General features: G+C 48.9%; 1 protein-coding gene across 7 annotated transcripts in view; it reads left to right on the top strand.

Annotated features, from left to right (window-relative positions):
• The first annotated feature begins 18,087 nt into the window (after nucleotides 1-18,087).
• NGF (nerve growth factor) overlaps nucleotides 18,088-19,876 on the top strand; it is a 50,601-nt gene continuing 48,812 nt past the window's right edge. Inside the window, exon 1 of one of the 7 annotated variants that reach the window (XM_067727377.1) lies at nucleotides 18,088-18,158. The gene's annotated coding sequence lies outside the window, so the exon portion shown is untranslated. Of the gene's footprint in view, nucleotides 18,159-18,280; nucleotides 18,306-19,876 lie in introns of those variants that run through there. The other 6 variants (XM_067727368.1, XM_067727369.1, XM_067727374.1 and 3 more) reach the window with 6 other exon arrangements.

The following is a 19,876-nucleotide window of genomic DNA, read 5'->3' as shown; positions in this document are numbered from 1 at the left end:
AAATATTGTATATTAGCGCATATATGTGGAATCTAGAAAAATAGTACAGATGAACCAGTTTGCAGGGCAGAAATTGAGACACAGATGTAGAGAACAAACGTATGGACACCAAGCTGGGGAAGCGGCTGGGGAAGGGGTGGTGGTGTTGTGATGAATTGGGAGACTGGGATTGACATGTATACACTGATGTGTATAAGATAGATAGCAAATAAGAATCTGCTGTATAAAAAAATAAATTAAAGAAAATTTTAAAAAGTAAGTAAATTAAAAAAAATAAATCAGGAACTTGCCTGGGTCCCTCAAGCTTTTGAGAAGCAAAGGGTTTGGGAAGATAATAGAAAAGTATGAGGACAGGTAAGCTTTACCTGCTTCACAACTGTTGCCAGGGCCAAGTCCCCAGACAAGTCACAGCACAGCTTTCTCTGTTTTCCCAGTAAAAGAATGGGGGCCAGAAGAGGCACAGAGTAGGGTAAGGGGCGGGGGGTACCCAGCAAGTAAAGTACAGCCATGTACACATCTGAGCAAACATGTTCACCATCGTTTTCTCGCCATTATTTTTCTGTAGCAGGTTCCAAGGTGGAGAAGAAAGGCACTGTGTGACTCCCCCTCCTTATCTCCTGTCAACCATGGACATGCTCCCATCCCACTGACTTTTTACCCTTAGGGCCTGGAGGTTGAGAGTAGCAGCACACAGGCAAGAGACTCCCCACCAATCACACAGAATCAGATGCTGGCAAACAGAATTGAGTCCAGAATTAAGAATTATGGTACCTGATACTCCCCCTGGGTCTCCCCTCACCTCTACACTCCTCAAAGACCGTCGTATGTAATATATTTAAGAACACGAATCACCCTCACATATCCTCACTGCCAGGAATTTTTTCTTTCAGTATCTACACTTTGCTTTGTAATCCTAAGCCAGTCTCAGCCCAGAAAGCTCTGGTGCACCCTACATGGGACAGATCAGGAAACTGCTGATTTTGCCCTGAGTTCCCTCAGGCAGCTGATCCACCTGGGAAGGTCTGATATGCCAGACTGCAAGGCACTACAGCGTCCCAGGAATCCAGATGCTCCTTATTAAGACATTTCGAGTTTGTGCTGCTAAATTAATTTGTCCAATTATAAGGAGAGAATGAGGCTCTGGTAGCTCTGTTTGTAATTTCCCACACTTCGGGAGATTGAAATTCCCTGCCACAAACTGGAGAGGATCTGAACAGTCTGACTTCTACTTAGTGGGTTTCTGAATCTGGTGGGTCCTTCATTGAACAACACTATATTGAGAGCACCGACGGCATACCTGGCCCAGTGATAGCTGCTGGGCCTTCAGAGCTCCCCACAGGGACACACTGGAGACAAAACACAACAGTGGCAAGTGGTCAGTTTGTAGTAGGACAGGCATATCTGCACCACGGGAGGAGAGTGCAGGGTTCAAGGTCACAGTCGCGGCTGACTGCCGATGAAGTGTTGATCGTTATAGAGCGGCTCAGTTTTCTTCTGCATTCGGAGAGCCATTTTTAGACTCAGATTCAAAGAGCAGCAGGATAATTCCCGATAAAATGAATCCAGCCACCCATCACTCATCATTGCATCAGGGGAGTCCTGAGCAGGGGTGGAGGCAGGTGTTTCGGGGACCCTGAGTCTGTGCAGTGTGGCCTGGTGGCAGAAGCTATCTCCTCTGCAGGCCTCCCCATGCCGAGGCCTGAGGACTTTGGGGCCAGAGTGCTGGCCAGGTTGCCCAATGCTCCACTTGTTCAATCAGTCACTCGCTCACTCACTCACGTAACCAATATTCATGCTGTGCCTCCTGTTAACCCGATGCTGCTCTGGGGCCCGGGCTGAAAAAGGACAAAAATCACTGCCCAATGGAGCTGACAGCCTAGAGCAGCAAATCAGACACCAAATAAGAATAACAAATGCTACTGCTGTGTGCCAGTCCCTGTTCTAAGTGCTTTCATATTTCATCTTCACCACCACCCTGTCTGGTAGGCACTATTGTTAACCACAATTTACAGACAAGGAAAGTGAGGCACAGAGAGGTCAAATAACCTCCCCAAGGTCACCACCAAGAAGTAGAGGAGTCATAGACTTGAAGCTAAGTAATACAGAGCCCATGCTTCCAATGATCACACTCTGTCATAAAATAAATGTTGGTTATATGTTATATTAGGAGGTGATAAGTTCAGTAGGAAAAAAAATCAGGGAAGCAGGATAGGAAGTGCTGGGGTGTATGTGTGGGAGAGGGTGGTTTGTATGTTTAATTACAGTGGTCAGGAGAATCCTCAATATTAAGGGGCCACTTGAGCGAAGACTTGAAGGAAGTGAGGAAGTGTGTTATACAAACATCTGGTGGCGGGGAGAGCATTCCGAGGAGCAGATAGCAAGTGCAAAGGCCCTGGTAGAGGAATAAAGGTTCTGCACCCAATTTCAACATGGGAGGCTGGGGGCTTTCCACACCACCAAGTAATTCTCTGACACCAGCTTGGGGTCCTACAAGTCAACTCAATTCTGACACCATCTATGCAGAGATAGCCACGGAATCCACAGGTTAAGGGTTCAGTTCTACAAAACTACCCTCCCCCCCAACTTCAGACGCCAATCACAAATCCAGGTTGTCACCTATGCTTCCTCTGACCAACCACCTATAGACAGGAGGTTCCAACGACCCCCTCTTTGGGTTGGATTAATTTTCTAGAGCAGCTCACAAAACTCTGAGAAACATTTTACCTATGGATTACTGGTTTATTATAAAAGCGTATAACTCAGGAACAGCCAGTTAGAAGAGATGCACAGGGCAAGGTATAAAGAAAGGCACCAAGCTTCCATGCCGTCTCCTAGGGCACCACTCTCCCCCATCTCCCCATGTTCACACCTGGAAGCTCTCTGAGCCCATCCTTTTGGGTTTCCAAGGAGGCTTCATTATATAGACATGACATCAAGTCCTTGGCCATTGGAAATTGATTCCTCCAGCTTCTCTCCCCTCTGCAGAGGTCAGGGGGTGGGACTGCAAGTCCCAACTCTCCAGTCATGAGGTTGATTCTCCTGGTAACCAGCTTCCATCCTTAGGTGTGATCCAAAAGTCATCTCATTAACAAAACAGGAGACACCTTTATGGCTTTCATCACAGGCCATTCTAATGGTTTGAGGGGTTCTGTGTCACAAATGGGTCAAGGATCAAATATACATTTCTTATTATAAGTCACAATGTCACAGGGAGCCTGCCTGGAGTGTGAAGCAGCTGAAGTGGAAGGAGAGAGAAATTAGAAGGAACTGAGACAGAGGTAAGGGGTTGGGAAGTCATACCACGCAGGGCCCTGGAGGGCGTGACGAGGACTTGGGATATTTTCTGAGTGAGATGGGAGCTGTGGCAGCCATTATGCTTTCTGCCAAATATTTCCTGTCTTTTCCCTCTGACCTCAGGATAGGATTGCTCTTCTTTGTCCCTTTGAAGCTATGTGTAGCCACGTGCCTTGCTCAGTCAACAGCATGGGAGCAGAGGTGATGTGGTCACTTTGAAAAAGAAGTACGCTTTATTAGGTTAAGCCACTTCGATTTTGGTGTTGTCTGTTACCTCAGCATAATCTGGCCCAAACTGACTAATACAGATTCCAAGAGGGGGTTTTGGGAAGAGACGTTTTGGCAGGATCATTCTGGCAGCAGCTGGTATTCAGAGACAAGGTTGGAAGCAGAGAAAGCAGTTAAGAGAGTATTGTATCAGCTAGGTGAGAGATGCAGTTGATGGTCTATTGATCATCAGTAATATTGGAAATAATGCAAAGTGATCATATTCTAAATATATTAAACTGAACCACTAGGATTTGCTAATGAGTTGGATATTTGCTAATGAGTTGGCAGGTGGGGGAGGGAAGAAAGCAGTCGACGATGACCCCAAGGTGTATGGTGTTGGCAACTAGACAGACAAGAAAGCTCTCAATTCTCTAAACCACCCCCTTCATGCAACACACACACCCAGCCCCTGCCCCCCCAACACGTTTCAAAAAACGAACTCTATTTTTCATTTGGCAGGCAAAATGCCTGAAACTTCACCATTTCAAAGAGCCATTCTTCTTGGATAAGCATTGCCCTTTCCAGGCAGCTTATTTCAAAATGAAAATACCCACTAGAGAGGTTCTTTTTTTTTTTTTTTTTGGCATACAGAGGAGTATATTATTCTTTTTTTTTTTAAACATCTTTATTGGAGTATAATTGCTTTACAATGTTGTGTTAGTTTCTGCTTTATAACAAAGTGAATCAGTTATACATATACATATGTTCCCATATCTCTTCCCTCTTGCATCTCCCTCCCTCCCACCCTCCCTATCCCACCCCTCTAGGTGGTCACAAAGCACTGAGCTGATCTCCTTGTGTTATGCGGCTGCTTCCCACTAGCTATCTATTTTACATTTGGTAGTGTATATATGTCCATGCCACTCTCTCACTTTGTCACAGCTTACCCTTCCCCCTCCCCGTGTCCGCAAGTCCATTCTCTAGTAGGTCTGTTTCTTTATTCCCGTCTTACCCCTAGGTTCTTCATGACATTTCTTTGTTTGTTTGTTTGTTTTCTTAGATTCCATATATATGTGTTAGCATATGGTATTTGTTTTTCTCTTTCTGACTTACTTCACTCTGTATGACAGACTCTAGGTCTACCCATCTCACTACAGAAAACTGTAATTCAAGAAGAGTCATGTACCACAATGTTCATTGCAGCTCTATTTACAATAGCCAGGACATGGAATCAACCTAAGTGTCCATCATTGGATGAATGGATAAAGAAGATGTGGCACATATATACAATGGAATATTACTCAGCCATAAAAAGAAATGAAATTGAGTTATTTGTAGAGAGGTTCTTTAATGTGGATTGATTTATTTTAGCAACTCAGAGACACCCTTGAAATCAAGCCTAGTCCAAGCCTCTCATTTCATTTGAAGAAACTGAGGTCCAGAGAGATAAATGATCTTGCCCAAGGTCATGTAGAAAATTAGAATCGAGTTGAGATCCAAAGAGAAGGACTCCTGACTCCTAGGGCATTGTTTTCCCTCCTCCTTCTTGTCCAGCCTGAGTAGGGGGCTCTTGGCCTTGCATGGGCCTTGGAAGGGATGCAGGGAGGAGAGGGGGGAGCCATGTAAAAGAAGCAATGCCTCCTCCACTATTCTGTGTGGACCAGTCCTAAGCAGGACTCAGGAGCATCTTCCTTCAAGTCTGCAAATCCTTCCAACACACTAACCTTGACTTCACTGGTCCTAAGCCAAAGACCAAACCTGAGAAGAGAAATTATTAAAAGGACCTGAAAAGAATACATCCTGTTCAACTTTGTGTGTGAGCGTCTGACACTTGGCAAGCATGCAGCACGTTCAAGTCCCTTCTTCCCTCTGTCTTGTTTGGTGTTTTCCTGCCCTGCCAGCTTTGTGCCACTCTTCTTGCAAAGCATTCTTTGCGCTGCTCTCCATGGGTCAGGCACAGCTAAAAACAGACAGCTCCAACACTCCTCTCCTCTTCATATCCTGGCACATTGCATCCTGGCACACTAACTAGAATCATTTGATTCTGCATTTTTATGTCAGGCTTTAAATTTGCAAAGTGCCTGACTATAATTTTTGTTAGATTTTTATTATTTGTTGTACCTTTTAAAACAGCTATTTGAAACCGTTACCACTGAAACTCTTCTCTGACTTTTGCAAATCTTGGACAATGGCCATTTTTAGTGACTTTTGTCTTAGACCTTCTTTGGTGTCTAGGGAAGCCAAACCACCTTTTTAGGTAGTTAGTGATCAGCAATTTCCTACACGTGGCAGAGTGGCGAGAGGCAACAAAGAGGTACGGACTAGAATCTCCTCTTCTGAGAAGAAAGTAAAGAATAACCTGATGAGAAAAACATTGCAGAAGAGATTCACAGCTTTAGATGCCAAATAGCAACTCTCAGAGCCATTGGCAGCCGAGAGACAGTTTGTAATGTTTATCAGACCCAGTATTGAAAAAACTGTGTAGAATAAAGAGAAATCGTGTTAACTTTTCCTTCTGAAGTTTAAATGAATATCTGTATTATATAAAAGTGCTGAAAAGTACATGAAAGCCTATAAAAATAAGGTTAACTAAGACAGTGTTTCCAATGATTTTGCTTTCATTGGAAAAGAAATATCCCCATAAAAAGGCATAATCTGTGCCTCATGCCTCTGTTGAGTGATCTACAAATACTGCACTTGATGTCCTGGGTAAACTTCCCTTTCTTCCAATGCAAACCAATTTTGCCTTTCCCTGCACATGTGCAAGGACTTTGGAAAGATCGCTACAGCCACACATGGAATGACTTTGTGCGCTGCTTCTGGACACACGGCCTGTTTCATATATTAACTGCATTCTAAATCCCACTAATGACAATGCTGTATGTGCTGTCTTCAGTTACTACCCCATTTATACCTTTATTCCCCCCCCCAACAGACCCCAGCTGTTATTAAAGAACAGTATTTAAGTCCCATTATAACAAAGATTTTTTCAATAGCAAATGACCCCAAACAATGGCCCATTTCTTGGAATAACTTTACTGAATTCAATTTCTGCCAGGTACTGTGAGTACTCAGATCTGCCAGTGACGCAGAGATGAAAAACGCTGCATACCTGATCTCAGAGGGCTCAATATTTGAAATGACAAGATTCTAACACAGCAAAAGAAGTGTGGTTGCCCCTTGAACTTTATTCCGATGGGACCTAATATAGAATTCCACGTGAGAAAGATGGTTTTATCCTGTAGAGATTTTAGGGTTTTTTTTTTTCTTTTTTTTCATTTCTGTAGCTTTTTGGTCCAGGCCCTGATGGCTCTTAGGTTCTATCACGGGGATTAGAGTCCTTCAGCAGCTGCCGTTCCTCTGTGACAACGTAGACTCATTTCCAAGGGGGCTAAGGAGGCCTTCTCATCACCTTAATCACACCAATCAGGTCTGACAGTATGATATTGGCATTGACACGGCATGACTTAATGAGGATTTAGCTTCACCAAAGGACACATCAGATGCAGAGTTTAAACCAGCTCTTTGCTCCATCCTAAGACCTGGGTAGCAAAGTAGCTCTTTATTTCATTTCAATCCAGAGAGACGACTTCACACATCAGAGCCTTTCTTCTCGGCCCTCTTGTGCAAGTATTTTTCCCCTCATCACAAAATGCTTTCCTTTTTGAAAAAAATGAACTTGCTGCTCCAACCCGCTTGGTATCTGGCTCTAGGTCCAGAGCTTGAGGGTAAATGGTGAGGTTGAAATGTGTTTCTGGATTCTGTGGTTTCAAAGTGGCTACTCTTTCCAAACCGGGGCGGGGGGGCGGCGGGGGGGGGCTCTGAAAAACTGTCAAGTTGGCGAAGTCTGCGTCTCCCCCCTCTCTCATCCCAGCTTCACATGAGAAGAAGGAAATGTATCTGTGGTTCAAATAATGATCGCTTCACCGAGTACTCTCTCTGTGCCAAAGAACATCCCAAAGTGCCTTCCCTCCGTTGTCTTGTTTAAACCTCCCAGTGTTCCCATGTGCCCACCTTCTCTTCCTCCTCTGAGGAATCTGATGCTCAGAGAGGTTAAGAAACTCACCCAAGGTCACAGAGGTAGTAAGTGGCTGAGGCAGGCTGGACTCCATCCTAGGATAAAGGAAATTTGAAGGCCATAGGCCCAACCCTTATGCCAATACAGTCTTCGATTAAACGTCAATCACATTCTTTATTTTATATAACACAAAGGCAAACTATCCAAAAAAGACAAAGAAGAAAATTTCTCAGAAAAATATCTAACCAAGATCTTCCCCGTCCGCCCCTGACATCCTATGAGCCCAGGACTGACTCCCTCCCTGGGGCTGGGACCTGAAGTCCTTGCTGGAGACACTGCATTGCAGGCATACACCTGCTCTGTGGGATCACAGAAGCCTGTCTGTCAGGACAGTGCCTTCCCCCTCATGTACTTCCTTCTTAATTAAAATAACATTTTGAAAGTAAAATTATCCCGTGTGTAGAATAAACAGTACAACAAGAGCTGTGATTAACCTGTCAGAGATTGTATAATGTGATGCTAATAGGAAGAAATAAACTCCTGCTGAAGATCAAAGTCAGCTCTGCACATGGGGAACTTTTAAAATTAGAATGCCGATAGATGAATCTCCGTCCTGGAAAAATGAAAAAGCTCTGCAGGTTTGCGGAATGAAGGAGGAAAGACAGCTTGAGGACATTCCACTGCCCAGAGGAGCAGGCAGGCTGGAGAAGAAGAGGTCCGGTCTGCATCCTGGCCCCTCGTTGTCCTGTAGCATCTGGCAGCCCCTCCTTCTCTAACCCTGTGGTGGTCACTCAAACCTCCTTTGGTCTCTTGCACATACTGCTACGATCCATCCAGCTCAGCCCACGACAGGGCATGTGGGGCGTGCATGCGTGGGACACGTCTGCACGGGGCGTGTGTGCATGCGGGTGCGGTGGAGGGGGCGATGCACCCAAGTCTGTGTTGAGCACCTGCTAAACAGAGTCCCTCCTATGCCTTATAGGCGGGCCTCATTTTAATTTACATGTGTGGGTCTTGATAAGTGAAAGAACTGGAATTGTGAACCCAGATCTTTTGGGTTCTAAAGCCCAGGCTTTTTTTGCTCCTCTTGGGGAAAGGTATAAGCTAAGAAAGAAACCGTGGTTACGCGTGTTTCACTTACATCCACAGGAAGGCAAATGAAGAATTGAGAAGCATGTGTGTAAACATGCAGTTAAGTAACAATGAAAAATGGGGCGTCTACTGTGGCAGGCACTGTGGCAGGCGCTGGGGATGGCACGGCCCCTGCCACCACCAAGAGAAGCTTGTTGAGGGAGAGAGAAGGGAGACCAACAGGCAGGCAGGCTTTTGTAATCCAGAGCAGACGCTGCAGAGACACAATCAGAGGGGGTGATGGGGCCACAGGGGAGGACCCTATCCCACACTGGGGAGTCAGGCTGCCTCCAAAGTCATATCTGCGCTGAGGCCTCAGAGACAAGGCAGGGTCAGCCTAGTGAAGGGGACACAGAGCACGGAAAATGTCCCAGGAAGAGGAAAGACCATGTGCAAAGGCCCAGATACCAGAGAAAGCATGATCCATGGATGTCAATACACCTGTCCATGAACAAATGAGAAATTATTTCAGTGGCCTGCACACCCCAGATCCTGTGTTCCTTCAAATGTCCCCTTCACCCAATTTACAAGTCAGCTCTGCCATGTCTTGAGCCAGTTCTGTTGCCCACTGAAATGCAGATACCCCTGAGAGAACCAATGGATTTCAGTCCCTTTCAGCTCAGGGCCAGTGACTATCCCAGGCCATTTCCTGAGAGCAGAATGGAAACCTAAGGGTGATCATTGGTCCCTCAGATGGAGGCAAGTTTTGCCAGGCTCACAGTCTGGCAGAAGTGAAGTCCTGCTGGCACCAAGACCCTTGTCAAAAAGGTGCTACCTGGACTTCCCTGATGGCACAGTGGTTAAGAATCCACCTGCCAATGCAGGGGACGTGGGTTCGAGCCCTGGTCCGGGAAGATCCCACGTGCCGCAGAGCAACTAAGCCCGTGCGTCACAACTACTGAGCCTGTGTTCTAGAGCCCGCGTGCCACAACTACTGAAGCCCACACTCCTAGAGCCTATGCTCCGCAACAAGAGAAGCCACTGCAATGAGAAACCTGTGCACCACAACGAAGAGTAGCCCCCGCTCACCGCAACCAGAGAAAGCCCACGCACAATAACGAAGACCCAAAGCAGCCAAACATAAATTAATTAATTAATTAATTTTTTTTAAAAAAAGGTGCTACCTGCAGGGGTGATGCGTGTCCCCCATCTGCTGCCTCTCAGCATCTCAGCAGGCACACCACCAGTACCGGAAACGGATCCCAGGAACTCCCTGCTGCTCCCAAAATGCTGTTTACTTAACAGGAATACAGCCCGGGACTGAGTGGGGCTAAGGGAGCATGGCCAGGGTCATGGTGGGATTACACTGTTAAGTGAGCCAGCACACCTGAATGGTCTACAGTCTTCTTAGCTTCTACCATGCTGACAAAACATGATTTTAAATACCTAAGTCTTGGTTCTTTAAGAATTTTTCCAAATACTAGTCAGTAAGTTGTAATGCTGAGGGCATGGGTCTTGGAGCCCACAGACTAGGTTAGTTACTTGCTAGTTGTGTGACCTCTGTCTGGTTATTCAAACTCTGAATTTCCATTGATTCATTCAATAATATGCATTTGTTGAGGACCTACTGTACTCCAGGTGTTATGGGTACTAGGAATTGACAGTTCCTAGGATTTTATAGTTTAGTGGGGATGGTAGACTCTTGCCTATTGTATGAATGTAACAAGGATGTGTATATCTACTCTCTTTTGCATTCCCAGTATTCAACCTCCTCCTATTCTTCCAGAGGCATGTGGTTTTCATAGGAGACTTTTGGGATTGTGGCAGCTGGGATGCAAAGAGAAAGAAAGAGTCTATGTTCAGCTTTCCACATCCAGAATAGGATTTTTGAGTTCATAGCAAGACAATGGTTTTGAAAGCCAAGCATTCTCAGAGTCAAAAAAGTGGGGTGGGGGTTGGTCTCTGAATTCCGTAAGCTCCCATTAAAATATCAAGAGCCAGACTTGGAGCTCTTGATCACAGAGTTTCACTATAGGCCTAAGGAGGGGAGAGCCCAGAGTGTAACCTAAGAGGAGGTCTGGCTGAGGAAAGGAGGAGGAAAAAGCACTTCCCTTCAGCCCAGCAGAGGAGAATGGGCAGGGGTAAGACAGGCCAGGCCAGGTGATCATTGGCCAGGGTCCTCATTTTCCCTCAGTCTTGGGCCTGCTCCTAAAGGTGGTGGTGAGTATTACAGAAACGGGTAGGAAAGAAACAGAGAATATTGGAGCAAGTGGCCTATTTCCCTGGGCTCAGGCCTCTGGGAGATGCCCCAGAGTTGGTTTGGTACCAATATGGTAGAGGAATGAGAGTATGGCATTGAGGGAGGGAGTCCTCAGTAGAGACTTTGGGATAATGCCTCTGGCTCCATTCAGCCTGCATGCAATGGGCAGAGACTGCTAGCCCTGACATCCTTCCTGACTTCCAGACTTTCATGCTGCACAGATGCCCCTCAGGGTTCCACAGGTCCCCCCAGATCCTAAACTGAAGATCTCTGCTTCCCAGCCACCCACAGGCTCCATCATTGACACCATCTCCATAGTTGGCACAAACATTTACCTGGTCATGCAAATAAGGAAGCCAGGGGACATCCAGGACACCCCTTTCTCTCCCTCATCCCCTCATCCAACTATCCCCACGTCCTGACACACTTACCCCTGCATTTATTTTGAACGTGTCTCCTCTCTATGCCTAGCTCCCAGTGCCCCGCTCAGGCGTCATCGTTGTTGTTCACTTGGATGTGAACTTTATGTTTCAATCCAAGTAGAGCAGACTGGGAGGAGAGAAATGGAAGACTTTGGAGCATCAGGCTAAGAATGTGTAGCATAAGGTACTGGTGCCATCAGTCCTCAGATCTCACTATCGAGGCGCATATGCTGATGGCCTTTTTCTGCAAGTACCTGGGGGCTTTCTCTGGCTGCAAGAGTGTGTTCAAATGAGTAAAGGAGGCAAACTACTAGTGGTGGGGGACTATTCTCCCCTCCCCCAAAATAGCCTTCAACCAATTTTGAACGGAGGTTGGAGGGTAAATACCCCAGCTCCCTCCCTCCTCATGACAGATGACACTGAGGAACGACCATTTTGCCTGGGAATGACTACAGACCCCGGGGGGCCTCCCTGCACTTGGTCTTACCCTCCATAATCCACAACCTCCTTGACCTCACCTGTGACTCCTCCGGCTTCATCTCCTGCCACTTCGTGCCCCATTAATTCTGAACCGACTGCAGCTTCCTGCACGCACCATGCTGTTTCACACTTGCACGCCTTAGTTCAAGTTTTCCCTCTGTCTGAAATGATGTGCTTCCCAACATGCTTCCCTGGCTCTGACTCATGCCTCAAAGCTTAGCTCATTTACATATATTTAAGCATTTGCTCTGTGCAATACAGAATGCCTCAGAAGTACCTAGAAAGAGCACCCGGTCTTGACTTGGGGGATCAAGGAAAGCACCTCATTAGAAATGTCATCTAAGATTCTGAGAGATGAGTCTCAAAGGAAGTGAAATGGGCATGATGGAGCTTGGGGAGTGATAGTTTTTGAAGCACTGAAAAAGGAATATGGGGTCCAGAGGTGCCAGCACAGCTTATTAAATGAACTGAAAAAAAGTCACTAAGGCTGGAGCTGTAGAAAAGTAAAGGAAGTTGCAATAGGGGAAGATGAAGAGGCACAAGGGGCCAGATGACACAGGGCTTTAAGGAATATGGAATTTATGCTACTGCAATGGACAACAATGAAGAGTCTCTGAAGCTCCAAGTTGGTCAAACGCTCCATCCCCCGAGCTTCCATATCTTCCCTGGGATGTATCGTATCAGTTTACATTTTGCTTCCCCACTGGATAGCAAGTTTCTATATGGCAGGAAACACTTCTTTTTTTTTTGCGGTACGCGGGCGTCTCACTCTTGTGGTCTCTCCCGTTGCGGAGCACAGGCTCCGGACGCGCAGGCTCAGCGGCCATGGCTCATAGGCCCAGCCGCTCCGCGGCACGCGGGATCTTCCCGGACTGGGGCACGAACCCATGTCCCCTGCATCGGCAGGCGGACTCTCAACCACTGCGCCACCAGGGAAGCCCGAAACACTTCTTCTTGATCTTTGTTTCCTTGTACCTAACACAGATCCTGCCCAGGACTGTAATACATGCGTTGAGTTGGACCACTGAGGTGACCTAGAGCCACCCAGCCCAGACTCCTCTACAGGAGCCTTACAAGGAGGGTGTGAGGCTCCTGCCTGTGCCTCAGTATCACAGATCACTAAGTGTCAACATGGTACCACGGGACGGGAAAGAGCAGCCGTGATGCTCTACAGACAGAATTTGATCTTCAGGGGGCCCTGCCCCAGGGGCATCTCTGCAGTGGCCCCAGTAGGAATGCCTGATGCCAGGGCTGGTGGGGGCTGCGGAATGAGGACCTGGGTGCAGACCCTGGAGCAGCAGCAGTATTGTGGGGGCTCCCGAGTAGCACTGAGGACTCGCCCTAGTGGGAGAGAAGGGGAGAGCCTCAGAGCTGTCTGAACACAGCACCCACGAAGACGAGATCTGGGCTGCCCACGTGGTGGCCATAGGGTCATTGGAGGCCCTTGTGCGGACAGAGCTGGACCAGTCTGGGAAGTGGGAGGCTCACAGCTGTTTGCATCAGGAGAGCAGAGGAGAGACTCCGATCCACTAGGAGGCTCGCTAGACCCTGTACCTGAGGAGGTCAGTGCCTGTTTCATCTGTCTCAGCCTTCTTTCCAAGTCAAGCTCAACTAAATCACAATTTTATATTTTTACAGGCCTGGTATATATTGTATATTAAATAACTATTTAATGATGGGTGAAGCAGCTTTGTAGAAATTCAGTTCCATGTGACTAGAGGCTGTTTTGTTCACTTGCTAAATCCCCGGCACCTAAAACAGGACTCGCCCGTAGAAGGTGCTCAGAAATTACTTTAATATATTTAATTATATAATTATAAGTAATTACACTTATTATGGCTCAAAGAGGATAGATCTTTCTCCCAAGGTCGCACGACCTTCGAGGAGTTAAATCTTCCCAGTTCCAAGCTGGGAGCTTTCCTGGACTGCGGTGCCCCCGCTGGAGAAGAGCCAAACTACTCTGAGCCCAGCTAGGTTCTCGGACTGGTTCCAAGGATGAGATCCTCCAGGCTGCTGCAGGTTGAGTTAAGAACAAAGACTTTGGGTGGAGGTGCAGAGGGTGGAGGGGGAATGGCAACAGGGCCCTTGCTAGTGCTCGTGCCTGTGGTCTAAAACAAGAACCCAGGTAGCACTTGGCACTTAGGGACACTCAAAATGTCAGTGACTGAGGGGCATGTGTGAGAGGTCAGAGTTGAAGTAAGGGTGGAATCATAAAACAAGGAGGGAACACCTGGAAGAAGATGCATGGGAAAGGATGTAAGTCCAGGACTGAGCCATGGGAGGCATGTGCAGTCTGAGGGCAGACGGAGAAATCAGGGAGGTAGATGTTAAGCCAGGACGCAGTCACAGAAGCCTAGAAAGGAAAGTGATGGTGCCAGAGGTCATCGGAGAGGAAGCCGAGGACTGGCAAAGTCTGCTGAACTTGGCTGAGGGAGGAAGAGGCATGGGGGTCGAACAGCAAGAGCACCACAGGCTTGGGTCAAATCTCTGCTCAACCGTTGACTTACGCTGAGCAAGAGACTTACCTCTTAGGTCCTCAGCTTCCTTAGTTACAAACAGATGATACCTACTGATTGGGCCAGAGGAGGCCTTGTCCAGGACCTGAAACTAGGGATGCACTCAATACATGCTGCCATTATTATGTTGGTGGTGGTGTTATTATTGCAACTGGTGACCTTGAAGGAGAAAATATCAGTTCAGTAGCGGGAATGGAAGGGAAGGGGAAGAAGATGGGAACCAGATTGCAGGAAGTTAAGGGGAACCAAGGAGATGGTGGGTGTCTCGCTGACTTTGCTGAGGAATTTGGTAGTGAATGAAGTCGAGAAATCCACTGGTTCGGCAGCAGGAGGGCCAGTGGTTTCTTGAGGAGAGAAAAGGCGAGTGAGCGCTCACAAGCAAAAGGAAAGGGACCTGCAGAGATGGGGCAATTGAAGATATCAGAGAGGGAGAAAGGAGATATCAGAGAGAGGCCCCGTGAGTACGCAGGGATGGTCCCCCAGAAGAGAAGCGGGACCCCCCCCCCCCGACTGCAGTGTTCTCTGCACCCGGCCTTCCTTCACTCCTTTACCAGCCTTCCCACTTAGGCCGGGGATGGGAGGTCTCTCCCTCAGCCGCTTTCAGAAAGTGTGGCATCAAGAAGACTTGCCTAGAAGTCAAGAGGCCTGAATTCTGGTCCTGACCCCGGCCATCTGCACTTGGCTACGCCCTTGTCCTTCCTGAACCGTGTCCTCCTGCATAAATGACTGATCCTCTCTGTGATTTTGTAACCATGTCGTCTCACTAAGCATTATAAAACATTTCCTCTTCTGAAGCTGTTCTCCACTCTGATTGGAAGAAAGGGGGAAAAAAAAATCTTTGAACTGAAGCTATCACTTCCTCCAGCAACTGGGACAATATTTCTGCTTCACACGTGTTGCGAGCAGATCCGGTGATTCCATCAGTACCGGCAGATCGCTGCGGAGCCTCCTGGTGTTGTAAATAGCGTGCGCACTTTGTCCTGGCCTCCTGGAATGAAGCAAGGGAGAGGCGGGAGCTTTGTGCTAGGCTGAGTGTTGCTGTTGACGGCTGCAGGCTTCCGAATCCTCAGAAATAACAACAGTTACTGCGCATGCCCAAATTTGTCCTCCAAGGCAGCAAATGCATCAGCTGCTGGTTATTTTGATACTCTGGAGAAAAAGCTTTCGAGAAAATCTAGTACAGAAAACAGTCTTACCCTCTGTTTGTCTGCACCATTCCTTCTGCCCGCTGCCCTCTCAGCTGTTTTCATTCCTATTAATCCAGGCTTTAAAGTCCTTGTCTCAATGACCCAGGAGGAAGACGTTTCTGTTTCGGCCCTTCGTGAATGTGGAAGAAGCAAGAGAAGAGACACCTGGCTATGTGTCTCTGTGCCAAGGCCGGTCTGACCTGGAACCTGCTGGAAACCAGTCCAGTGTAGATGGGTTGTCTGACAGCCACAAATGGCTCTGACCATTTTTGGATTCAACAAGCATTCACCGAATGCTTACTGTGCACTAGACCTCGGGCTAGGACCACGAGAGATGGTGATAAATGTGGCTGGGATCTAATAATCCAGCCGCCACAAAAACACAAGCTCTCTGATCAGGTACCATGGCCATGTTACAGGGCCTGGCACACAGTAGGCGCCCAATAATCAATCTTTGGAGTGTGTGTTTGTTATTTACGTGTTATAATTTACTCCAGATCCTAAAAGCTCAGGGACAGAAACAGAGCTATTCAGGGATGGAAAGGAGCACTTATTAAACCAAATGTGCCATCAGAATGTGATCAACAATTTGGGGAGGGGGGTATCCAGGCTTATATCCTGCTTACATCACTTTTAAATTTCCCTCTTACACACTTCATGAAAAAGAACCACAAGTGCCCCAAATCCTTTTATCTTTCCGGGTGATATCACAAGGACACATATAAAAGCTCTGTATTCAACAACCAAAGACTCTGCTATTCTAAAATTTTCAACTTCATCCCTAGATTCTTGGACAGCTATTATGTAAGGCTTAGGGCTGATGCTTTCAAACAAGTTTATAAGTAACATGATTGACGAATGAATTTGTCCTATGGTCTGGAAATTGTTTTGTTTCACTGACAATGATAAATTTCCTAATGGATCACCCTGACTCTGATGTTACTTCTAGAGAAAGGGCCATTCACGGTGGCTCTGGTCACTTACACTCACCTCCAAAGTGTGTTCCTCTACCAGTTTGTATCTCAGCAACTCAAGCGGATGAGGCTTTGCTGGGAAATAACAAGGTCATATCAAACCTAAAACTCCCTTCCAAGTCTGGGGCTTTCTCCTACCTCATCCTTCTCAGAGCATACATAAGTGGGTGAACTTAGGTATGGGAGCAAAGATGAAAACAGAAAGAAGCGGAAAACTCAGCCCAATCTGTGTCAAGTGTCTAAGCAGGGCCTCACCTTGCTCAAGTGCCCTCCACTGGGGGACAAGGGCCACCCTTGGACTTAGAGCAGGAACTCCTGTGCCTCACTAAATCCCGGCACCTGAGAGTGACTTTCACCTTAATTGTGCTGCCATGGCTTCACCCATAAAGGGAGACTCTGCCTCTCCCTCTCTCTGTCTCTCTCCCTACATGCCTTCTTCCCCTGCTGACTCAGGCACAGTGTAGGGGTTCAGCATGCAATTTGCTCAAGGAAGAAGTGAAGGAAAACATCTACAAGCTCAACACCAGAGGAGATGGTGGTATGAAGTTTCAAAGACCCACGAATCCCCCAGAACATTATTACAATTAATGATTCATATTTGGTAGAAATCTGACTTAAGGGGTATTTCTGCCTTGCTAGTATGGGCCATGGGTCAGACAAGTTCTCCCATCAAGGTCTGTATCCATGGAACCCAAGAAATATTGGAGGGCAATCTAGGAGATCCCACCTCACTGAAAGTATGGATGGTGGAGGAAAAGCAGAATTTAGGTAGGGCTTGGGGTGAAGCAGCAGGTTCTCTGCCTAGGTCACTTTAGAGTCACAGAACTCTTGCAAAATTGTTGAGAGCTGCGGACCCTCTACCCAGAAAAGTGCACACATCACACACAGCCAGACAAATTTGCCTCCAATTTCAGAAGGATGGGGGACCGCAGGAAGGAAACTTCTGGAGTCAGGGCCTTAAGTTAATGCTCTGATTCTAGGTGCTGATGCCTAAGTCTTCTGCCCCTCGTCCCTACGCAGGACTTGCCCCTACCCCCAGGGTCTTCTAGCTGGTTCTGGTTCTTGGGGCCACAGTCCTCCCTCGTGTCAGAGAAGCCCCGGCACCTGTATCTCCAGGAGCTCCCCTGGGTGCTCTTTTCTCCCAGGGTGACGGGAGGTGTCCCGGGAGAAGGGGTCTCTGGGCTTTTCTCTCTCGGCTGCCAGGAGCAGCTGAAGCCTAGGGCACGGAGGACGACGCCGGCAGACACTCCCGTGCCCTGCTCCAGTCACTGGCTGCAGGCGACGCGGGAGGGAAAGGCGGGGAGGTGCGGGGTGGGCCGGGCGATTCAGCCCACCCCGAGCTTGTTGGCCCGTTGGCAAGCGAGACCAGCACCCACTCCTGGTGCCCCAGAAAATCCCTGGCCAGCCGGGCTTTGCGCGCAGCCCCTCCAACCCGCGTGCGTTTCCTTTTGACCTCTGGAGGTTTGAACCCCTTCTTGGCTGGGTCGAACCGGCCCTCCCGGGAAAGATCGATCTCTCGTTCCCAGGATCCCCTACTGGTGGGCACCTCCGCCTGGCCAGAGCAGGTGCGGGGCTGGGGCCGGGAAGGGTTGGAGTAGGGGAAAGGATTTGGAGTGGGTGACTCAGGAGTCCGGGAGGAGGGGCTAAGAATTCAAGAAGCCTGTGTTAGAGCAGCTCGGCGCTCCGGCACAGCAGAGAGCGCTGGGAGCCGGAGGGGAGCGCAGCGGTGAGTCAGGCTGCCCCGAGCCCAGCCCGAGAGGGGCGCAGCGCGGGCACGGGCGCGGGCCGGCGTGGCTGGGCTCCTGGGGAGAGTATGCATGGATCCCGGTCTGGCGAGATCTCCGGGCACCCGCCGAGGCTTCCGCGGGCTGAAGTGCGGCCATGAGAGGAGCGTCCCCAGTGGGTGCGGGAGCGCGGGAGCCTCGGCGGGCGGGCGAGTCGTGGGGAGCAGCGCTCTCTCAGGTCGTGGAGTTCCCGATCTCCCGATGGCCCGAAGTCCGGGAGGCAACCCTGGCGCCTGCAGTCGCCGCGCGGCGGTACCGGGGACTAGCTAGACGGAGACAGCGCGCAAGTGAGGGAGAGCGAAAGAGCGTGGCGAGAGGGATGCGCGGGCTGCGAGCGCGCTGGGGCCGCAGGAGTGGTGGTCTGCGCCGCGGAGGGCTAGTGCACGGCGCGCGCGGGCTGGGGTGTGCGCCGAGTCCCGCGCGAGCGCTACGCTGTCCCCAGGTAAGGGGACGAGTTGGGCAGGGGGCTCTGGACCTGGTGCAGGGAATGGAGCAAGGGTCTCTGGGCTCCTCCGCGTGTCGCTGGAGGGCTGGGAGTCTCGAGTGAGGGCCCCAGGGGTTGATAGGGGAAGCCTGCTCGCCAAGGGACCTCCATGGAAGGTCCTGCTACGTGGGTCTCACGCCTCACCTCCAGCTGTCTGCCGCCAGGTGTGGGAGAAGCTGGCATGGAGGGGTGGGGCGGGCAGCGCCTTGGGTCCAAGCGACAAAGACCCAGGGGAGGGAGAGGACTTGGGGTCAAGGAGTGGCATCTTTGAGCCATCGGAAACAAGCAGCTTCATTCTGATTACAACTCTCCTTTCTCTTTCCAAAAAAAACCCCCCAAACCAAAAAACCTCTGAGATTCTCATGGAAGGTGTATTCTGCTTGAACTTTCTCTTCTCTTGTGACTTGAGAGATTAAAAAAGAGCCTGCTTGCTAAGCTGGTTTTTCCAAGTTGTTCCAGGTTGGAAGTTGTAACAGTTTGTAGGATAATTTACGGGTGTTTCATGCATTAAAGTGTATTACTGCAAAGCCTTTGGGCGCTATGGGTATTAAGGAAAACTCAGTGCACGTTCCCAGCTGGAAACCAAAATAGGGCTCTCCTGGGTATCTCTGCCCCCTCTGTCTTCTGAGGCCAACGGAATTCCTGGAGAAAATGCACTTGATTAATTGTCTTGGTTCCATCCTCTGGGCGCACCCATTGCCAGCCAGCCCCCTCCTCCCCCCACACGCGCACGGCCAGCTGCATTCTTAAATTCAGAAATGGAAGTGGAGGGCCCACCAGTATCTCCTCCCCAGGGTCTTCAAACTCTTGACGCTGTCAGTCAAGTCTGCTGGAGGGGACTATTTCTCCCTCTCAGAGCATATAGAAAGGCAGCAGCCATTGGGCCCTGCCAGCTCTTCTTGTGCAGTGTTTACAATTTGCTATCGAATGTCTGAAACTTTCCCCTTCTGAAGAGCTACTGAAGAGAGACTACATTGGATGTGGAAGATGTCTCTTCTGTGGAAGAAGTTGTATGTCAGTCTGGGCAACCCACATGTCAATCCACTATGGGCCATGTTCCCAGAGGTTCAGAGGCAGCTGAGGACTGGGGGTGCAGGGTGAGTGAGAGTGGTCTGGGGGCTGAGACTGGCCCTGCTGGTGTGGACTCGCAGAGGAAATGAACTCTCCTCATACTTG

Source organism: Pseudorca crassidens, chromosome 2 (assembly GCF_039906515.1).
Source record: "Pseudorca crassidens isolate mPseCra1 chromosome 2, mPseCra1.hap1, whole genome shotgun sequence".
Classification (NCBI taxonomy): Eukaryota; Metazoa; Chordata; class Mammalia; order Artiodactyla; family Delphinidae; genus Pseudorca; species Pseudorca crassidens.
Note: the sequence above shows the minus strand (reverse complement) of the source record. Positions and strands in the feature narration are given on the sequence as shown.